Here is a 19,349-nt window from a genome sequence, read left to right as displayed (position 1 = left end):
GCAAGGTGGCCACAGCCCTGTTGGTGAATATTTGCTTAATGGAAATGAGAATGAATCAGGAAAAAAAATAACTGAAACTCAGAGTACCACAGGTTGGAAAGCACAACTCTGACTATGCAGAGCAAACAAGGACACCTTTTCCTTAGGACCAGCAGGAAAGGGACAAGCTAGAAATATGAGGTTACAAAGTATAAGAAAATAGATCTTAAAGAGAAGAGCTTGTTTCTACCTTTCTTATTTGAGATAATTGAGTGGGGTTCAGTATTCTTGTCATGCAACATGGAAAACAGTGACAACAGACTCTCAGCCCTAAATCATTTATGTATTTAGTGACTGAACAAGTCAGCTTTTTTTAACATTCCTAATCACTTTCGCACTTACTTCTTCCTTCATCTTAAGAACCAAAAACTATTCCTTCTTAGTATTGTCTCTAGCATTTAAGATAAAGATAAAGCAACAATCAAAACCAAGAAATACATTATGCTTTTCTATATTCTGTTGAAAAAAAAATCGCCACTCCTGATGCTATCTACCACTCTACTCCTGCAATGGTAAATGGAGGTTCTTCATGTGTGATATGAAAAATATGCCTTAAGTTTAGCTCTTAAGAGACATGAATGGCATTGGAATTTATTAATAAAACAATCATATATTAATGTTGATTTGCAAGGTAAATACTTAAATCTTTTGATGTAGGATTTTAATGGAAAAATAGTCAATAGCAAATCCATCATAAATGGGAATTAGAGATAGATCATATTTGAAAATTTTATATTGGAAAGCCAAGTAAAGAAACACTAAAGGCACTATGTGCTTGTGCTTTAAAATCTAGTGGGATCCAACTAGATATCCAGTAGCCTCTGGATATCTAACCCAAAGGTTATTCACTTGTATTTACTTGTATGACTCCAGTGTGGGAGGAAAAAGTAAAAAAAAAAAAAAGTTAAAAAAAAAAAAAAAAGAGAATGTGAAACAGTTTTGAACTCAGAATGGAGAAATAACAACGATTATCACTGCATCAGAGACTGCCTTCCTTTCCAGTGGTGCACGGCTGAAGTAACCAGATCACTGGATAATGATAATTACTCTGTTAGTAGAGGAATGCTATTGCAGGGTTACTCTATTACTGCAGGAATGTGACAAATCTATCCATCTAATATGGGATACAGTGAAACTTTTCAACAACTACAAATTAATGAAAAAATATATGCCCAGTGCAATTGTTAATATTGTGTTTTACAAGATATTACAGGCAGCAAACATGTCTTAATGCATTTAGTAAGGCAAATAAACTATTCTGTCCTAGTTCTTCAGGATATTTTAAGAGGTAGCATACTTTTAGCAGTAATGAACACAGAGGAAAATCCATAACAGTAAGAGTAGGCAGCAGTTTACATCTTCAGAGCACTGCAAAAGCATGAAAGCAGCTAGGCACTTTTGTAAAATGCAGTGACATATTCTGCTTAAATGTTAGCTGACTAGTTAAAGAAATTATGCTTTCACTGAATGCTACTAGTTCTAATACCCAAAGTACTAGGTTATAGACATTATCTTAATCTCAAACTGGAAAAAGGAGCTATAATTTTGCCTTCAGACATGGGTACGTGAATACTTTGTGCATGCCTGTTAAAGTTAAAAATCAGGAAAAAAATAAAAAGGAGAAAGCACAGAAGGGAAGAAAGCTTCTGTAAAGAAAACAAAAACATCCCAAACCCATCCCTGTCCTTACTCATCTTACCTTGCCTTGGATGCAAGCAACTCCAACCTTAACAGTCCTGCTATGTTCTTCCCCCTAACTTATCCCTAATGTTCAGCTTTCTTTCAGAGTTTTTATAGTCTCTGGTGTAGGCTACAAACTCCAATCCCTGCCTTTGCTTTCTCTTACATCATTTCTAAAGATTTTCCACTGATCCTTGCCCTAAACCTTTCTGTCTTGCACTCTAACATACATACTTGTCTCACGCTTTTTATATTTATTGCTCTGATCAAGATGATTAGGATATAATTAAAGGTCTGGGGTACTTTTTCAGATAATCAGACATCCATGAAAGCAGAAAGATTTTCAGCAGCATCACCATTCCTCTAAACTCCTTCTCTACAGTAAAGAAAGCTGACTTTTTTCCCCCCTTTTTTTTAAACTGCATTTCTTCAAGATAACAGCAATAACTTCAGAGAGACAACATTTACCTTAGAAAAAAAAATCAGTGATTTTTTAGCAAAAAGTATTGTAAAATAAGCAGTAAAAATGGAATGTATTTCATAAAGTAGTCACGAGAATTTAAGTCTAAGTACTAGAGTAAAAAATTTTTCTCCATTTGACTGAATACTAGAGTGACTCTGTCTTTTGCCCCTTTTCCTCATTTCTCAAGGGATTTACAAGGAATTGTACATAGGTATAAAATTTCAATTTGTGCGGACTTCTCCAAACAGATTATAGATACAGCACTTTGAATGTGGTTTTACTATGACTTTCCAGAAGCCTTCCTATAAGAAATAGTTAATAAAAGGAAATTTCTTATGTCATTTTAACCATTATGTGGTTAAAATTTGCCAGCCCAGGAAGAAAATCTTTCATCACCTGTCTCAGAGTGATCAGAAAAAGGGAAGATAACATTTTATTCATATTTTAATGCAAATGAAGATAGGTAATATAAAATGCCAAATCAGAATTGCTCTTTGTAAAGCAGGTTTTTGCTATACTGTCTGAAATACTCAGAAAAAAAAATATATATTTTAAATATATGTATAAATGGAAGATGAGAGCCTGATTTTGGTCATGGAAGCAACGCAAATGCATAGCTCCAGAAAACAATGAAAGGAAAAGCAAGTATTTTTATTGCATCACCCTATACAAGCAGATATGTAAGTATAGTCTAACCTTGCAAAAATAGGCACAGGCCCCATGAGCATTCACAGTGAAATCCATGATATAACTAAATATGAGGTATTTTAATTAGATTTATCAGCTGCCTTTGATACATTTGACCAGGAGGCGTAGCTGACTAGCAACTGTGCCCTATCCACTTCAGAATTTCCTTATTTCTCTTTTTTTCCAGTTGGAAAGATATTAGGAAGAAGTCATGGACATTTACTCCTCTTGGGGAACTCACTATGGGAGCTATCAAACTCTGTACTCAGGATCTTTGTAGGGCTCCATTCTGTCACTGTGTTTGGTGTTGATGAGGCTGAGAGGAGTTGAACGTTCTTCATGTTCTTATAAGTATCTCCAGTAAGACTTTCAACACTAGTTTGCAAATCAACTAAATTGGATCAATAGCTTCCTTAATTCCATTTTGACTCTTGCTTGTAAATCAAATACACAGGGTTGTCATTTGTTCTGACATTTTGCAGTTTTGTAGGGAGTATATTCCACTGCCTTCAACATCTCAGCAGCGCTTGATAATCTCAAGGTGACAGCTAGATAGGACGCATAGGAATTGCATCATGCTTGAATGCCAAATCTCAAAACTCAATCAATCCTCAGGGAATCAAAAGGAGCCAAATGGGGCCCTCAGCATCAACTGGGACACTGAGGCACCAATTTACCACATAGTATAAATGCACGTACTGATCCACTACTGCCTTCAAAGATTTGTCACCAAAATGTGTGCACAGCCTTATCCTCCTCCTGACTTCTGCCATCATCTCTCTTTTCTCCTATTAAATACATAGGACATAAACATTTAAGCCCTCTCTGCTGAGAGGGGTGTCTAGATACCCAAGTGATTAGCAAAAAAGGACCAGAGCCTGGGTCTCGGTAGGCAAGTTCTTATTCAACATTAGAGCTGGAGTTAACACTGGTTCACATGTGCTAGTGTTGACTCATTCTGGTCTTCATTAGCCTTACTTGTGGAAACTACATTTGGATTTGTAAACTGAGGTCTTTAAAATCTTAGGACCAGTTGGTTTTGCTAATCATACATATAGTCTTTTTCCTCACACCTGTCATTTATAAGCCACTGTGTATAGTGATGGGCCTAAAAGGCATTATGGACAAAAAGTAGATCTTATTCTCAGATTGGAACTTTTGATTGAATGGATAGAGTAAAATCATATAGTTTGTTATATTCTGATGGTTAAGACAGATCACAGTTTCAGTAAACAATGAGTTTACTGTAAAAAGTACAGATAATTTTTGGTTTTGGTAGGGGAGTGAGGGATGGGGCTAACTTTGAAGTTAGAAAAGGTGGATTTGCCAGGGCTTTCAGAGCATTACCACCAATTTTTCAATAATATTCCAAGAACCATTTTTCCTTTGAAATGAAAGTTCAGGAAGTTCAGGAAGGGAGAATGCAGGGAGGAAGGGGACAGGCTGTTCTCACTGGTGGCCAGCGATAGGACGAGGGGTAATGGCCACAAGCTGAAACACAAGAAGTTCCGTCTCCAGGTGAGGAGGAACTTCTTTACTGTTAGGGTGACAGAGCAGTGGAACAGGCTGCCCAGGGAGGTTGTGGAGTCTCCTACTCTGGAGGTCTTCAAAACCCGCCTGGATGCCACCCTGTGCCACATGCTGTAGGTGTGCCTGCTTGAGCAGGAAGGTTGGACTAGATGATCTGTAGAGGTCCCTTCCAACCTTAAATATTCTGTGAATCTGTGAAAGCTACAAGACTAATTGTTAAAAGACAACAAACCAGGTGCCCAGCTGACATTAAGTCATATGGCTCTGTTTAAACAATTGAGATATTCAGACTTGCTGTGCCTCCTGGTCTATTTTTATTTCAGAGACAATGAACTCTTCTGAAAAGCATTCTGACCATTTGAAAGCGGATTAGCATTCCACTAGATTTACCAAACATCCAGCATTTTATAGTAATATCACTGGTTAAGGGAGAACATCCAATATTACTTTTGCTGTACTTATGTTTGCAACTTGGCTAGAGAAGGGAAAACATTTCAAACTAATCACCACAGATTTTCATAAAACAAGCTGATTCCCACCTTTTTATGTAGGTTATACAAAGCCAGAGAGTTTATGACTCACTGCAAGACAGAAGTATGGAATGTAAAGACCCTATATTAACAACACGAATTCATGTTTTCCAATTAAAGATACGTTCTACCTCGGAAGGAAAAGCTATCTCAAGACAGCTATTTTTAAATCTGCAAACTATCAAAATAGCTTTTGCTGTGTCATATCCATTTAAGATGACTTCTTGCAGCTACATAGATTTTGAGCAGCAAAACCACAAAGGGAAGGAAACGCACAAAATGAAGTCAACATTCTCTAGGAATGTTAGGCTATTTAGCAGTTTCTATATATGAACTTTTTAAAAGTCCTTTGTGCTTGAATTCGTGCTTGTAATAGGAACTGGGTCATGACATCTAAGAACCCATAAAAGAACACCAGCAAAACAAGGCAAAAATCCCAAACAAGGGCAGCTCATTGAGATGTAGCTTTTTCTGTATCAGTCATGCTATGAGGCAGAAGGCTGTGTTTGGAAATAATAAAAACCCCACAGTTTTACCTTTTCTGCTCAAGTCTTTGGCTCACGGCCAAGACAATCCCTAAGAGTGACAGGCCCTTTTGTGTAAGGGACACAGTGGTCCACAGGCCAGTGCACAGGAGGCAACAAAACAGCACAAAGAGGTTTCAGAACACTAAGCAAATAGTAATAATTCTGAGCCCAAATCAGCCTGGTCCTCATTCACACTGCCAACCCCCAAATTAAAGTCTGTAGCTCGTGTTTCCATTTCCTGTAGCCATGCTACTTAAAGTCAATACTATATATGTAAAGATGGCATACAATGAGCTAGCCTGGTCTTCCTGAATTAAGGATAAGGAAAAGAAATGGAGTGGTTCTCCTGTTTCATATTGCCTGTCAAAAGAAGTATTTATGCTGATGCCAGTTATCACCAAAACATACTCTTTTTCACTCATTAATCCCTATAGATGTACACCTTCGCTCCAGAGTACATCCTGCAGCTTCTGGGAGGATTGCTACACAGCTTGTGGCTGTGTAGCACAGCCCTGAACGCACAGCCGTGGTTCAAAGCCAGATAGATGTTCACAAGCTGAAAAAACATATAGTAGAAATCCCACAGTACTCTGCCCTGAGCTTACTGCTCTTTTCAGAACTACTTTCTTCATGCAACTCTTCCCCATTTTCTGTCCACAGCTTTAGAATTAAAGAAATTCTGAGAATCAGCTCAAGAATTAAAGAAAATGTCTAAGCACCAAAAAAGAAATCAAGTGATATTCTTCAAATATAAAGTAGGGGTGCAGAAGGTGAGCAGGGCCACATGTGAACTACTCACAACATCTGAGGATGCTGCAGGAAATTTTGCCACTATTTCTTATGCAATCTGAAGACAGGAGAAGTTGCAGCCTTTTCAGAAGTGGGGTTGAACAGCTGCTTTTCCCAGGAAGAATTTACTCCAAATGATGCTAATAAATCAGGCACTGTCTCCCCATTCCTGGTCTGCTTGGCCCTAGGAACACCAGCTTGCACAGTGACACCATGATGTACTGGAGCACTTCAGGAGCAAGCAGTTCGCTGAAATCTGGGAGTTCAGAGCAAGTGATGCCGAGTGGTTTGAGCTGCTTCTGCATCTTGCTCTAGCATAAACGTATCTAATATAAAATGTGGTTCTGCAAGAAACCTCCCAAACAAATGCTGTTTTAGAAATGCAGGTCTCTGAAATTTTTGAGAATTACAGATCCTGTGATGCTTTATCTTATTGTTCTGGCCAAATCCTTTTATATTATTTGGTCATATTTCTTCTGTCACTTCAACCAGACAGAAACTTCCTCTTGTTGGACTCATTGCACTTCTCTGCAGTGAAGCTAATCTGCTAAGCAGCTACAGCAAACTATATCAAACCATATCAAACCTACACAGACCAGTGCCCATCATCTTCGAGTACGGTGCAAACATTAACCAGTCACTCCTGCCCTCTAGAGGTGGCCACATTTCAGCCAGAGCTGACCGAGCTCACTGCAAACGCGCTGGGCGATGGCCTGAGCACTTCTGCACGCTGCGGGAGGATGAGAGCTGCTGCACATCCCACTTACAGAGACAAATTATTGAGAGCTGATTCTCAGTTCCTCGGTTATTCCCTTCCTTCTCCTGATGGAGAGGTCACCGCACTTGCAGCATTTTCCATGCGTCTGCTTTGTAGGCATGGTTCTGTCAAGTAGGTCGAAACAGATTTATAGACAGACAGATAAGCTAACAAAGCTATACCAAAAGCCTGGAAAATAAACCCAAGACCATTCTGTGTTTTCTTAAGACTTATTTTTCTTGAAGAATGTGTATAAACTAGACTAACTGCATGAACTAATTGAGACTACAGAAGTCAGATGCCCTGGTGCTACTGAAATAGCAAGCCTTTTATGTAAAAAAATAACCAAGTACTCTTATTTCTTTTCCTTGGTAGGAATAACCAAAAGGTGGAATAGACAAAAGGTTTTAAGCAGGACAATATAAAGAATGATGAATAGCAAGTAACCTCTCATGCAATCAAATGATTAATTTACTGTTTCTGGTATATAAATATCTTGCTAAAGTAGATGAGTGTACATTTAAGGAGAAATTGCTATATGCAGAGGCTTCGCACAAGGCCATGGAGGGATGATTATTTTATGTCCACGTTTTCCCAGACACGTCCTCTTTTTTCCAGCTACAAATTCTGACTGGAATTCAATCATTTTTCACATGTTTTCTGGCATGCTAGCAAAAAGAACTGGACTGTGTATGCAAAGATTCTCCAGGTATCCACACACATGAACAAGTCATCTGGGCACCACACAGACAGGACACTCGATACCTTTTGAGTAGTGTTGGGTGCTCTGCACATGTCCACCATATACCTACTGAGCATATTTCTTTTGGTGACTTTTAACCAAAAAAGAGCACACATCCAGAATCCCAGTAACCATTTCACCATGAGCATTACCCTAGAACTTAGGAGAGCTGGGTCCTATTACAGAATCATGCAGTTTAAAAAGAGATTTTGGAGTTTGTTCTGTCGAAACCCTGCTGAAATTGGAGTCAACTCGAGGAAGTTGCTCAGGACCAGTGACCAGTCAGATTTTGAATATCTCCAAGATAGAGATTCCACAGCCTCCCTTGACTAGATGACCTTGGATAAATCCCTTCAGCTCTCTGGGCCTTACTGTCTATAGCTGTAAAAATTTCACACTATTGGCCTCCTTCCTAAAGTGCTTTTAACTTTTGGTCATCAGATGTAGGTATCACTTTTATTTGTTCTTCACCTTTACCCTCCTCTGTCAATATATGTCCTTTCATACTGACAATATTAACTTCCAAAAGGGTTTTTCTTAGCAGTCACCACACTGCTGCCCTAGAGCCTCACATGCTTGAAATCGATTTTCCCTGCTGCAATACCCCTACTTTAGGAGCTGACACACATACAGGCGTTATTCTTTATCCATTAAAAGACAATACAGTGGCATTATACAGTGCTCTATAATCAGGAGCTATAAAGGTCTGGCCAGAACGCAGTGCCATAGAAAATGCCCTTAGATCTTACTAACTTTTCTGCTTCTGTTGCTGCTTCATCCAGCCTAGCCAAGAAACCTAGAACCACTGGCAGGAATATATATATTTTTTTGTTCTAATATGGAGTACATGACAGTAAAAGCTACTTCTGCAAGAAGCTGAACAATTTGTGCTCAATTAAAGCAGAGAGGCTGCCAACTTCAGAAAACTTGAGGTTCAAGCACTTACTCTCGCTGTGTATTTCTTCCTCCTCCTCTGTACCATGCGAGCCAGAAGGACAGATTCTTCCCTTCTGTAAGCCTAGCTTTGACTTCATGAGAATCTTCATAAGGATCTCTGCTTGGAAGAAAACTGGATTCCTTCATGGATTTTCTACCCCATTTAAAGCTATAGTGTCCAAGCATTGGGGAAATAAACAATGATTCATATATTTTCACAACACCTTCAGGAGCAAAGAAGTACAGTTATCCCTTGCCAAACTTCAAAACCTAGCTCTAAAAGCACAGGATTGTCACAGCTTCTCAACATAACTCTTCCTCTAGTCATAAGCAGCAGAAAGCAGGCTTGTACCATGTGCAACATTAAGAACATTAAGTCATTATAACTATAGCCATTGCTACTGACATACTAATGAAGCTGTATAAATCATTATTGATTCATAGGAGCAGTGTAATCCTCTGGGCTTCAGTTACTCACACCAAGTTGGGCTCTGTCCAGAAACCACACACTGCCCTCTTTGAAATGCTCACTGGAGCTCTTAGCTTGAGCCTGTTCAGTGCCTCTCCCTACCTGTCCTCTTGCTCATCCATGCAGGAGACCTCCACATCCTACAGGATGCCCACAGAAGAGACATGGCACCTTCCTTCCAGCCAGTTGGCCAGTTTGTCCCAGGTGCAAATCAACAGCATTGCACACAGGAGGAGTTTGGCCCTCTACTTCCGTAAGTGCAGACATGCTGTAGTTGTGCTTACTTTACAATTAGACTTGGAATCCAGGAGCAAGAACATAATATAGTTTCTTATGTAACCATATATTTATTTTGATTATGTGCGGCTTCGAGACAAATCTAAAATGGTGCTGGACTGAGCTACTGCCCTCAAAAGAAGTTTGTCAGCAGAGTAACAATAATATTCTGCTTCTGAAAATGATGTGCTGGGCTTTATGGTCAGCCTTAAGGTTTTAATGCCTTTTTTTCCACTTTGATATTTGAGCCCTCCCCTCAAAGCAAATCCTTCGAGTGTGTATAGGGTTCTCCAAGCAATGGTCACGGGAGGACATCGTCAAGCGCAAGAAGAAAAGACGCTGACGGCATCTGAAAATGATTTGCAATCTCTTAGCCGCATGAGCTCAGCTGCATTAACATAGTGATTTAAATACTGTGGACGGCTTTTCTGATGTTCTTTTAGAAATTTCTTGTTGGAATTATTAAGCATCCAAGATATATTTTAAACCAACCAACCAGTGGAAAGAAACAGAGTAGATAATACTGACTAAGCAGTCTGAGCTCTATCTTGTAGGACTGCATCAAGAAAATTGCTCACAAGCACACAGCTGCAGTGACCAGACGGGAGAGGAGACGTTCAGGAGCTGCTCTGCAGACCTCCATCACCTTGCACCACATCGTAGTTTGGACATTGCAGCACAAGCAGGTGTTTCAAGAGCCTGAAGCATCTGTACTTCCACAGCCCAGCCCTGCTACAGCGAAGTCAAGCTGCATTTGGGGAAAAAAGACATTGTGATGCTTTCAGCAACTTGCACAGCAGACGTGCCTAGCGTAAACCTCGGAGAGACAGATTTTTTTCCTAGACACTGATGTAAAATTACAAATAATAAAAGTGATAAATAACACAAGGAAAATTCTGAATAAACACACACACGGTGAGTAGCTAAGGGAACACACCACCGCACACTGCCAGAGACACCTGCTTCAGCTCTGCTCACCCACCTGGGGAGAGACCCCGTGCTCTGCAGTGAAACGTGATGGCTCCAAGGGATGGAGAATGGCCATGAGACTGTTTGCACATGGACATTACTGGGCACCTAATAAAGTTACTGATGTAAATATTGCTCCTACAAAAGGCTCAGAGACCTCCAATGTTGCCAGGAAGACGGAACATTCATTTCACTGAGGGAAGAATTTGTTTCTTACTAGATCAAGTAGAGAGTCAACAACAGGATAATGCTGCCAGTCAGGCCCAGTCATCCCATTCTGATACAAGATTGGCTTCTCTTAAGTCAGTTTTTAACCGGAATAACCACATCAGAGTCAATAACTCTGAGAAAAGTGTGTCGTCATTGCATGGAAGTCAGTGGAGCTACTCATGATTTCATGAATGAAATCAAAGCCCGTCTGACTCATACTGAACCGAGGGGGAATCACAACGCATCCTCCTTAAGACCTTAACCATATGAAACCATTACACGAAGCAGCTCTGGCCTGTTCCTCCTTCCCTCCCTCCTACCTTATCCTGAAGTTCCTTAGACCAATCGCTGTCTTCTGCTATTCAGTGACTAGGTCCCCTCTCCTCCATCTCAAGCAGGTCCCTTGCTCCATTGTTGGGCAAATAATGCAATGCAAAGAGCATTATCCTATCCTACACATATCCCCATCCAGGGAAGAGCTGGGTTAATTAGCAGCACTTACCACTGAACTATAAGAGTAGCTCTCCCTTAGCCTGCTATCTGCATTGACTCTCGCATCCTAAAGCAGCTGGACATACCAGCTGACGACTCCTCAGGACGTTTTGAGAGGACTGTGTGAAATATTCGGTGTCAGAAAAAGAAGTTTAAGCTAAGCATATAGCCACATAGCTAGAAAGCAGAAAAACCTCAGCCTGGAGCTGACAGTGACTGATGACTCTAGGTGCTGTGAGTATTCACCGCTCCTCATGTTACCAAAATGTCAGGGTTTTAAAGTGATGTTATTAAAACACCACAGGAGTGCAAAGATCTGTGTAAACTGAGAGGATAATCACCATGCATGCAGTGCATAAGCTGTTGAACTGTGCTGAAATTGTTATTTGGTAGCCCTCTAACTTGTCACATGACTTAGAATATAACATCATAATAGATTTTTTTAATATATCAAGTCCCTGACAATTGCTTTTCCTGAAGCGGACAATGGTTTGTAAAGTGGCATTTCATATTCCCAAACCACCCAAAATATTGCAAATTGGTTTCCATGAATTAGAAGTGGTTTAGAAATAATCTTGGCTCTGGGACTTGTTCTGCTTTGGGGCTTTTGCTGTCATGACAGCTAGTTGGGGCAAGACAGTTATTTCTAAATTACTCTATTTTTATATCTATATTTCTTTTACAGCAAAACAGCGGTAGAAGGAATATTGTCTCCACTGCTTGCTCTGTGGTTCCGAGCAACCACAACTTTTTGTTGCATCCTACCATAGGATTTAGGTAGGTACCATAGGATTTTTACCATAGTTTTAGGTTGCATCCTATCATAGGCATCCCCTCAGTTCCACATTCTGAGCTCAATGTAGGGGTGCAGGGAGCAACCCCCTATTTCCCCTCAGCACTAAGAACTGCTGACAGAGCTACATCACATTGTGACAGGCGGTCTTGCACGGGTAAACCCAACAGCCCACTCTTGACTGAACCAACAAGGTCTTTCTCACTGTGTCAACAATATCTCAGATAGACAAGGCTAAGATTTCTCCCATCCTAGAAAGCCACCAGCTGCCTATGGGGCTAGATTAGAATCCACAATGCAGAACTTCCAGTTGCTATATCTCTCATACATACATCAGGAGCACTGGCACTAAAACTCAGATGTTTAGGCCTGGGGAAGTTTGAAGAGCATCTCTCTGTAAGCACTAAAAATCAACGTAAAGCCTGCGCTGTCCTGTCTCTGTTCCACCAAGCCATATATACTCCATTCTGAAGGGTATGTAAATCCTGAACAAAGAAAGTTGGAGGTCTTCTTAGCAGGGTCAGAAATAGCAGCTCTGGTGCTTTTATTCCTGTTTTTAATCCTTTGAATATCCATTACCTCCTACTATTTTTTTTTTTTTTTTTTTTGGCAACAGAGACTGCAGCAACAGAGAAAGCAGGGAGGTGCTACCTGTCCTACATGCAAAGGGCTGTAAATGCAACACTTAAGCCATGTCTCATGGCATAAGACTTGCAGATAACCAGGACAACTGCTGTAGTGATACAGAGTGAGAGAGGGAATGATAAGCTGAGCATTTCCACACTGACAGGTAGGCTAACTTACACTAGCAGCTCTGACACCTCCGGATCAAAGATCAGATCTGACATTTTCAAAGTTCTCATTCCAGTGGCAGAGAAGATATCAGAATTGATATCTTCTGAGAATTGAACTTTTCACACTCCAGGTGATCAAATGGTCAGTACCAAGATTTTCAAGTAACTTGCCAGAAGTGATTTAATGACTCAACTAAAATTTTAAAACACTTATCAATGAAAAAAAGAGGAGTCCAGTAACTTACTTGTAGAGGTAGGCAGGAAGAGGGGAAGGGAAAAGGTAAACAAGTCAAGAGAGGCACAAGCCCAAGCTGTATTCCAAGCATAAGCAGTGGAAAATGTAGGCTAGTGCCAGCAGTCTGATAATCCAAATTCTCCTTCTATGCACTGACCTCTTCCGAGAAAAGGAAAGAATTTAAAGGAGCATAAATGATAACTGTACATATTCTGGAAGCAAATTTAAAAGCACTGCCAGGAAAAATCACCCTTCTAGTTATACAGGCATTAACACATTCCCTTCCCCTTCTGCACCAGGTAGCAGGGCACACACCTACCCGGAGAGCCAGGGATAGGGAACACTGCTTGCCCAGCAGTGCACAGCAGAGCACAAATGTTAAACGCGAATGACAGACACTGATTACTGGCAGGATAGCTGCACTTTATTGGGAAAAGCCTCTGTGAGACTGAATATTGGTGTGCAAGCAGTCACAGCAGCTTTCTGGGCAGCATACGACCAGGGCAAGCACTGCACCTGAGTGCTCCCTGTGGATGTGCCACAGGGAATGTCACTGTCTGAGTTACTACCCTCAAAGCTGGGAAACTGAGAAATTACTCTACCATTTGTGATTTATCTCTTTCATATATTACAGATGGCTGTAGCAGCAGCAGCAGCAGATCCACCAAAATACTGTCAACTCAATCCAAAGTTAATGTAAATTCATACCTTTTTTCCCCTCTTTTTTTTTTCTTCCCAGATAGCTATATCCCCACAGTTCTTATTTCATATCATTTCACTTCAGACAGAGTGAAATGAAAGTCACCTTCATTTTGCAAATCCACATTATGCCAGTTTTGTTTCGATACCTTTTCTGGCCAGCTTACAGACTGATTAGAACTGATTTGCAGATAATCGGATTTGCAACAAAATCTGTCTCCAAAATTTCCAGAGGGGCCTCTTGCCTACTTCCATACCATATTCGACCCACTTATCATAGTCCATGCAGGGTCAAGGCAGTGTCAGCAGTATGAGCAATGAACTGAATGTTCCTTAACACTGATGAAAATTCAGAGAAAGCTACTAAAAACCAGGGGAGATATTCCAGAGGAGGGAGGCGTATGGCTAAACAAGAAAAATGGAACAAAAAACACACACAAATACAGGAGGAGATATTGTCCAGACAGTTGGTAGCCTTGTATCTGTCAAGAACACATCTCTTAACACCGTGCAAAAACCTTTGTACTGCAGCCTTAGCCCATGACACTTATCTCCCTGTCACTGGCCCAAAAATCTCTGACTTCCCTGGCTCAAATTGACTGATTAGGTCAAGGCTTAACCAAAAAACACTTGGGAAGACGTTCAACAGGAGTACCTGAGAACCACTGCCAGTGGACTACAGAGCATCCCCCATGGGCAGAGTCAGACTACTGACTTCAAAGTCTGAGTTGGGGCAGAAAAATCATAATGGATACCACTGTTCTGGGACAGGGTGAAGGATAGACTAAAACAGTACAAAGTGTGTGAAAAATAAATTAGAGAAACAAGTAACAGGCTTTTTATCTCACACTATTATACTGGTGATATAACTTCTCAATCCTTAGTGACATTTTTGTTGCAACTGAAACCAATATGTGGAGGAGAAAAAAAGCACTCTCAGACAAGCTAGAAATCACACAAGATTCTACCCTGAGCAAGTTTCCAGTGAGAAAAATCATCACAAGTGCTCTGGAACCAAGTAGAAATAAATGAATTCATCGAGCAGTGCAGATTTTTCACAATGACTTTGAATTGCATAAACTTTCCAGCATTTGAAAGTGTGGCCAATAACTTGACTGGAGCTGGACGGGCACACATCAGTCTGGGATCCTGTTCTTACAGCGAGGACCCTGCACAAAGTGTTAGTCCAATCTGTACTGAATAAGATAGGTAGGTTGCTTACAGGATGGACTTTGAATACAGGCCAATAGCTCTAAATAGAAAACAGAGTTTTGGCTGTAACTATAAAATGGAAGACACACAATATTGGCTACTTAAACTGCTAGTTTTCTCAGAAAAAAAAGTAGAAAACAGGCCCTTTGGCTACTACAAGGAGTTTACTAGGTACACATAAACAAACATAGAAGACCACAATTTTACAAAGTGCTAGAATCCCTTCTGAAATGTTTATGAGGTGAAAATACATAAATAAGCAACTACCCATTTGCCTCTGCTAAATCAAATTACCTTATTTTCCATTTATAAGGCTTCTCATCTCACAACATCTCTTATTTTACATGAAGATTTTAATTTAAAAACTGCCTTTCTGAGCCATGCTGAGATGGGAGGGCTGCTGGGATTCTGGGCTGACATCCCAGGAACCACAGTAGATTGCCTGGTATTCACGGGCGAGTTTTCTAATAAGGCGGTGCACATTTCCAAAATGTCACTGCACAAATGGCCATTGGCGGAGTTATTTTAAGGCACTGCTCAGGAAGGCACTTAGACTTGTTGTTCCTGTTCCTGAAGCTACAGACATGCATTCCTTGAACTTTCTTAAGACCCTGCTGTGAAAAAAAACACTTTAATGGCAACAACAGCTCCAAAAGAGCTTACTGGAAGAGATTTTTATCACTTGATTTCACTCCTTTTTGTACTGTTGTCTGTTAGGAAAAAAATAATTACTGTAATCCAAGAAGTTTGTCCTGAGTAAAAGCAGAATGAAGCACGAATTCAGTCAAAGCAGGTTCTCTCTTACAGCAATGGTATTTCCCATTCAATATGCAATGTTTTCATTTTTTCTTTTTCATCCTTGTACATTTTAAACTTAAACTTAATGCTTTTGAGAGTTACTGTTATGCAGCACCGATTTCCTATGCAAGATACTTCACACAGTGCCACTAGGTCTTTGACAAGAATGCTCATGAAGGTCAAAATGCTAATGTTGCCTATGTGTGATCTGGAAATGTCAAGGAATTCCTTTTTATAGGAATTCTGGCCAAGGGCATGGTGTCACTGCTGCTGAACGCACTTCTTCAATACCACAAAGAACTACCTGTGCTCAGCATACCGGGGAGGAGAAGGCTTGATGGAAGAGGGGTAGTGTATCCTTGGTCAAACACAGCTTTGTGGTTAGGAGGATCTGTAGCCCCAGGCAGAATGGAAGCATCTCCAAGGACATAGATTCTGCAGGCTGGACTTGCATGCTCTGAGAAGCGGAGAAAACAAAACACCCTAACAAAACAGGCAAAAGTTCTTGAAGAGAAACATGCCTATAAGCAGGTTGTCATCTCTATAGATAGAGGGTTAATTCATTTCTAGCAGTCACGTGAACATCCGCTGAACCTGGGCTGGTGGTGTTTCAGATAAGATTGCAGCCTATCCTGAACCGAAAACAACACCATACATAGAACATGGTGCAAGAAGGGACCTCATGGTGAGAAGCTCTGTAGCACCTGCAGAAAGGGCTGAGGGCTGTCCCAAGAATTTTGAATCTCTGAGATTCACATTACTAAGCGTTAAAAAGAGATAAAAGAGCTAGAACAACATTGTCCCACAAAGATCCACACACTCTGTGTACATTGCTACATTGTGAGTAACTGCATACACAAGGCCAAGGAATTTCTATTTTCCTCCCAAATAATTTTCTCTATTTCTACTATTTATTTTTTGCATTATGCTATATTTCAGAATCTCCCCCTTTAACTGAGACTCCGTCACGCTGTACCTCTCTGAAATTAGTTATGGCTTTGTTCACCTACGACCAACTCAAAGTTAAAAATGCAAAACTCTACAACCTTCCCATTTGTCCAGACTTCCAAGTAATATACGTTAATATATTACTTGGAACTTAGAATATGCTAAATTTTAGTATTGAATGTTTGTATATCTTCTGTTTTCCCCTAAGAAATATGAGAAATAGCTTGATTTCTTTTTACACCCATTGCTCAGTCTACTGTTCCACGTTGACATTCCTTCCTGACTACTCAGCTTTAAGAACATTTTGTGGGTGACTTTGTGATAAGATCAAGGGTGCTGTAAAGAAACTATATCAGCCAGGCCTCTTTCAAACAATGCTTTCCAACAAAGAAAAGTGAATCCATTGTCATTTATAGAAGAAAGAGCTTTAAAACTTGCTGAGGTCTCATCTTCTATGTAGCTCTGAACCTTGACCCTACTCCACCATGGAAAATGGAAAAAGACTACAATAGATTCATGGTTTGGAGAATGAAGACCTGTGTCACTATGGTGCTTGAAGCTAAGTGTGCACAACTGGCATTAAAAGGATGCAGTAGAAAAGGAGACAGATTTAGGATGTCTCCTCAAAGTTCCCAGTGTGTGTGGTTTGCCATTCTATAGTTGAGATTTCTTCATTTTCTACTTTCTACATTGTAGAAAATTAACTTCCTGCTCGGTCTGCCCCACTCCCACCTTCACTCCTGTTTCTACTGAACTTCAGATAAATTTGTTTTTCTCTTCTCCCAAGAATATATCAAAAGATTGGAGAGTGGACAGCTTCACATAGCAAAGACAGCACACTGAAAGGATAAACAATAGCTGCACGGACTGTACAAAGGAAGACATTGGGACTATTTTCATTCCTTTTCTGTTATCTGGACTCTCGCCTATTTTGCCTTTTTTTTTTCTCCTTCTCTCTTTTATGTTGGGGAAAGAGTATCATTTTAAGGAACGAAAGCTTTTGGCACACTTAAAAATCCCTTTTTACCAGTAGGCTAGGATCAAAAACTTCCACTGAATTTTTTTGAGACCTGACAGCAAACCTTTAGGAACTTCTGAGTTCCTAATTCCACAATTCTAACAAAGATATCCACTACCTGTGCAGGAGCTATTATTCTGAGATGGACTTTACAGAGAAATGGAGAAGAGGAGGCTCAGTAGCTGGGGCAGAGGGGTGATTTGACTAGTGGCAAGTCAGATATTGTGCTGCTGTTTCTCCTTCTCCATCCTGGTGTTGCTACATCTACCTAGCTGTCCTGCACAGGCAACCCAGGTGCCACAGAAGCCATTGGGACCCTGTAATAGAGCTAGATGGAAAAAGGAATTTCTATTCTGTGGGAAATTCCAACATTTTGAAATTTGTTTTTCCTCCTATAATGAATGAGAAGCCAAAATTCCAAGCTCTGTGTGGAACGGATCTCCTGGGGTGGAAGGAATGAAGATTCAGAAATCTTATTTTCACACATACAAAAAATCCAGCTGATAATTTTTGAAAAACATTGCTGCTTATTAACTTAAGTGAAAACCAAATCAGGCTCCAGAGAGAGCCATTTCAGTAGAGAGATATGAAAAAGGAGCAAACTGCTAATGTCCTGTCAAATTTGACAGTTGGACATCATTTGATAGATATGTTATTTTCAAACTGCCCCAGCCATACTTCCGTATACTGGAAAACACTTAAAGAAATGTTTCAAAAAATTCACATTTACAGTATTTATAGACACGGTAAAGGGGTCCAGCAAAATATCTAAGCTCAGTTTCCAGTTTCAGCAAATAGCTATCTCCACTGAAAACATTTACTCAAGTATATAAATTTAGGCATTGAGTTAAATGGACTAGTTTTTATTCATTCACTAGTTCTTATTCATTCAATCACCCTACTGAATTCTAAGCAAGCCTGACTTTCTATTTCAGGGTTACATTAACCTGGCCTGGTATTTATTTATTTATTTTTTTTAGCCAGTACCCATTGACCCTGGGTATCTAAAGTCAATCTTCAAAGATGTATAAACAAAAAGGACTTATCTTCAGTGTACTTGAACATCCATAGTTTCCTCAATCACGCTGAATTTCTACAAATTCTCTCTAAAATGACCCAAGAAATTGGGTCATCATGATAGTTATATGTACATTATTCACAATCTGCCTCCCACTTCAAGCCTCTTTTCCATCATATGAAGAGGCCACAATTGATGAAAGGAAATTACTGAAATTTTTAACTTAAGAAAAACATGCTCCTGCTGAACATCTAGCCCCAGAAATGAAGACTGAGAAGGGTTTGCAAAGATCTTGAAGACATTCAAAATGATTGCCTCCAATAAAATAGTTAGGCATCTTCATATGAAAACAGTTGCAAATATGTTCAAAAAACAAAACTGGAACTCTGTTAAACCAGTATGTATTTAAACTGTGAAACTCCTCAATAAGGGAGGATCTAGGTCCCAAAACTGTACACAGATTCAAAAACAAAGTCACCAAGGGAAAATCCCTCAAAGTCTAATAAATGCAAAATACCATGTCTGTTTCTAAAAGCCCTCAGCCACAAATTGTTGGAGGCTGGAAGAATATTGGAAGGAAGCAGCAAATATGCTTGCAGTACTGGCCACTGTCAAAGCAAGTATATGAGCTAGACAGACGGCTGGTCTGACCTGGCATGACTGTTCTCACCCTTTAAATCGTATTTTCCTGTCGCCTTTCTCTCCAAAAAAGCTAAACAAATTTGACTGAGACAATCA

At 40.0% G+C, this 19,349-nt stretch overlaps 1 protein-coding gene across 4 annotated transcripts in view; it reads right to left on the bottom strand.

The window, feature by feature from the left end:
- Positions 1–19,349, bottom strand: part of OSTN (osteocrin) — an 86,168-nt gene that overhangs the window by 12,499 nt on the left and 54,320 nt on the right. The window contains exon 1 of one of the 4 annotated variants that reach the window (XM_026045394.1): positions 1,739–1,763. The exons of the other annotated variants lie outside the window; for them this stretch is intronic. The gene's annotated coding sequence lies outside the window, so the exon portion shown is untranslated. Of the gene's footprint in view, positions 1–1,738; positions 1,764–19,349 lie in introns of those variants that run through there. 4 annotated transcript variants of the gene reach the window in all.

Source organism: Nothoprocta perdicaria, unplaced genomic scaffold (assembly GCF_003342845.1).
Source record: "Nothoprocta perdicaria isolate Ctin4 unplaced genomic scaffold, notPer1 scaffold_4, whole genome shotgun sequence".
Classification (NCBI taxonomy): domain Eukaryota; kingdom Metazoa; phylum Chordata; class Aves; order Tinamiformes; family Tinamidae; genus Nothoprocta; species Nothoprocta perdicaria.
The sequence above is the reverse complement of the archived record's forward strand: the minus strand, read 5'-3'. Positions and strand labels throughout refer to the sequence as shown.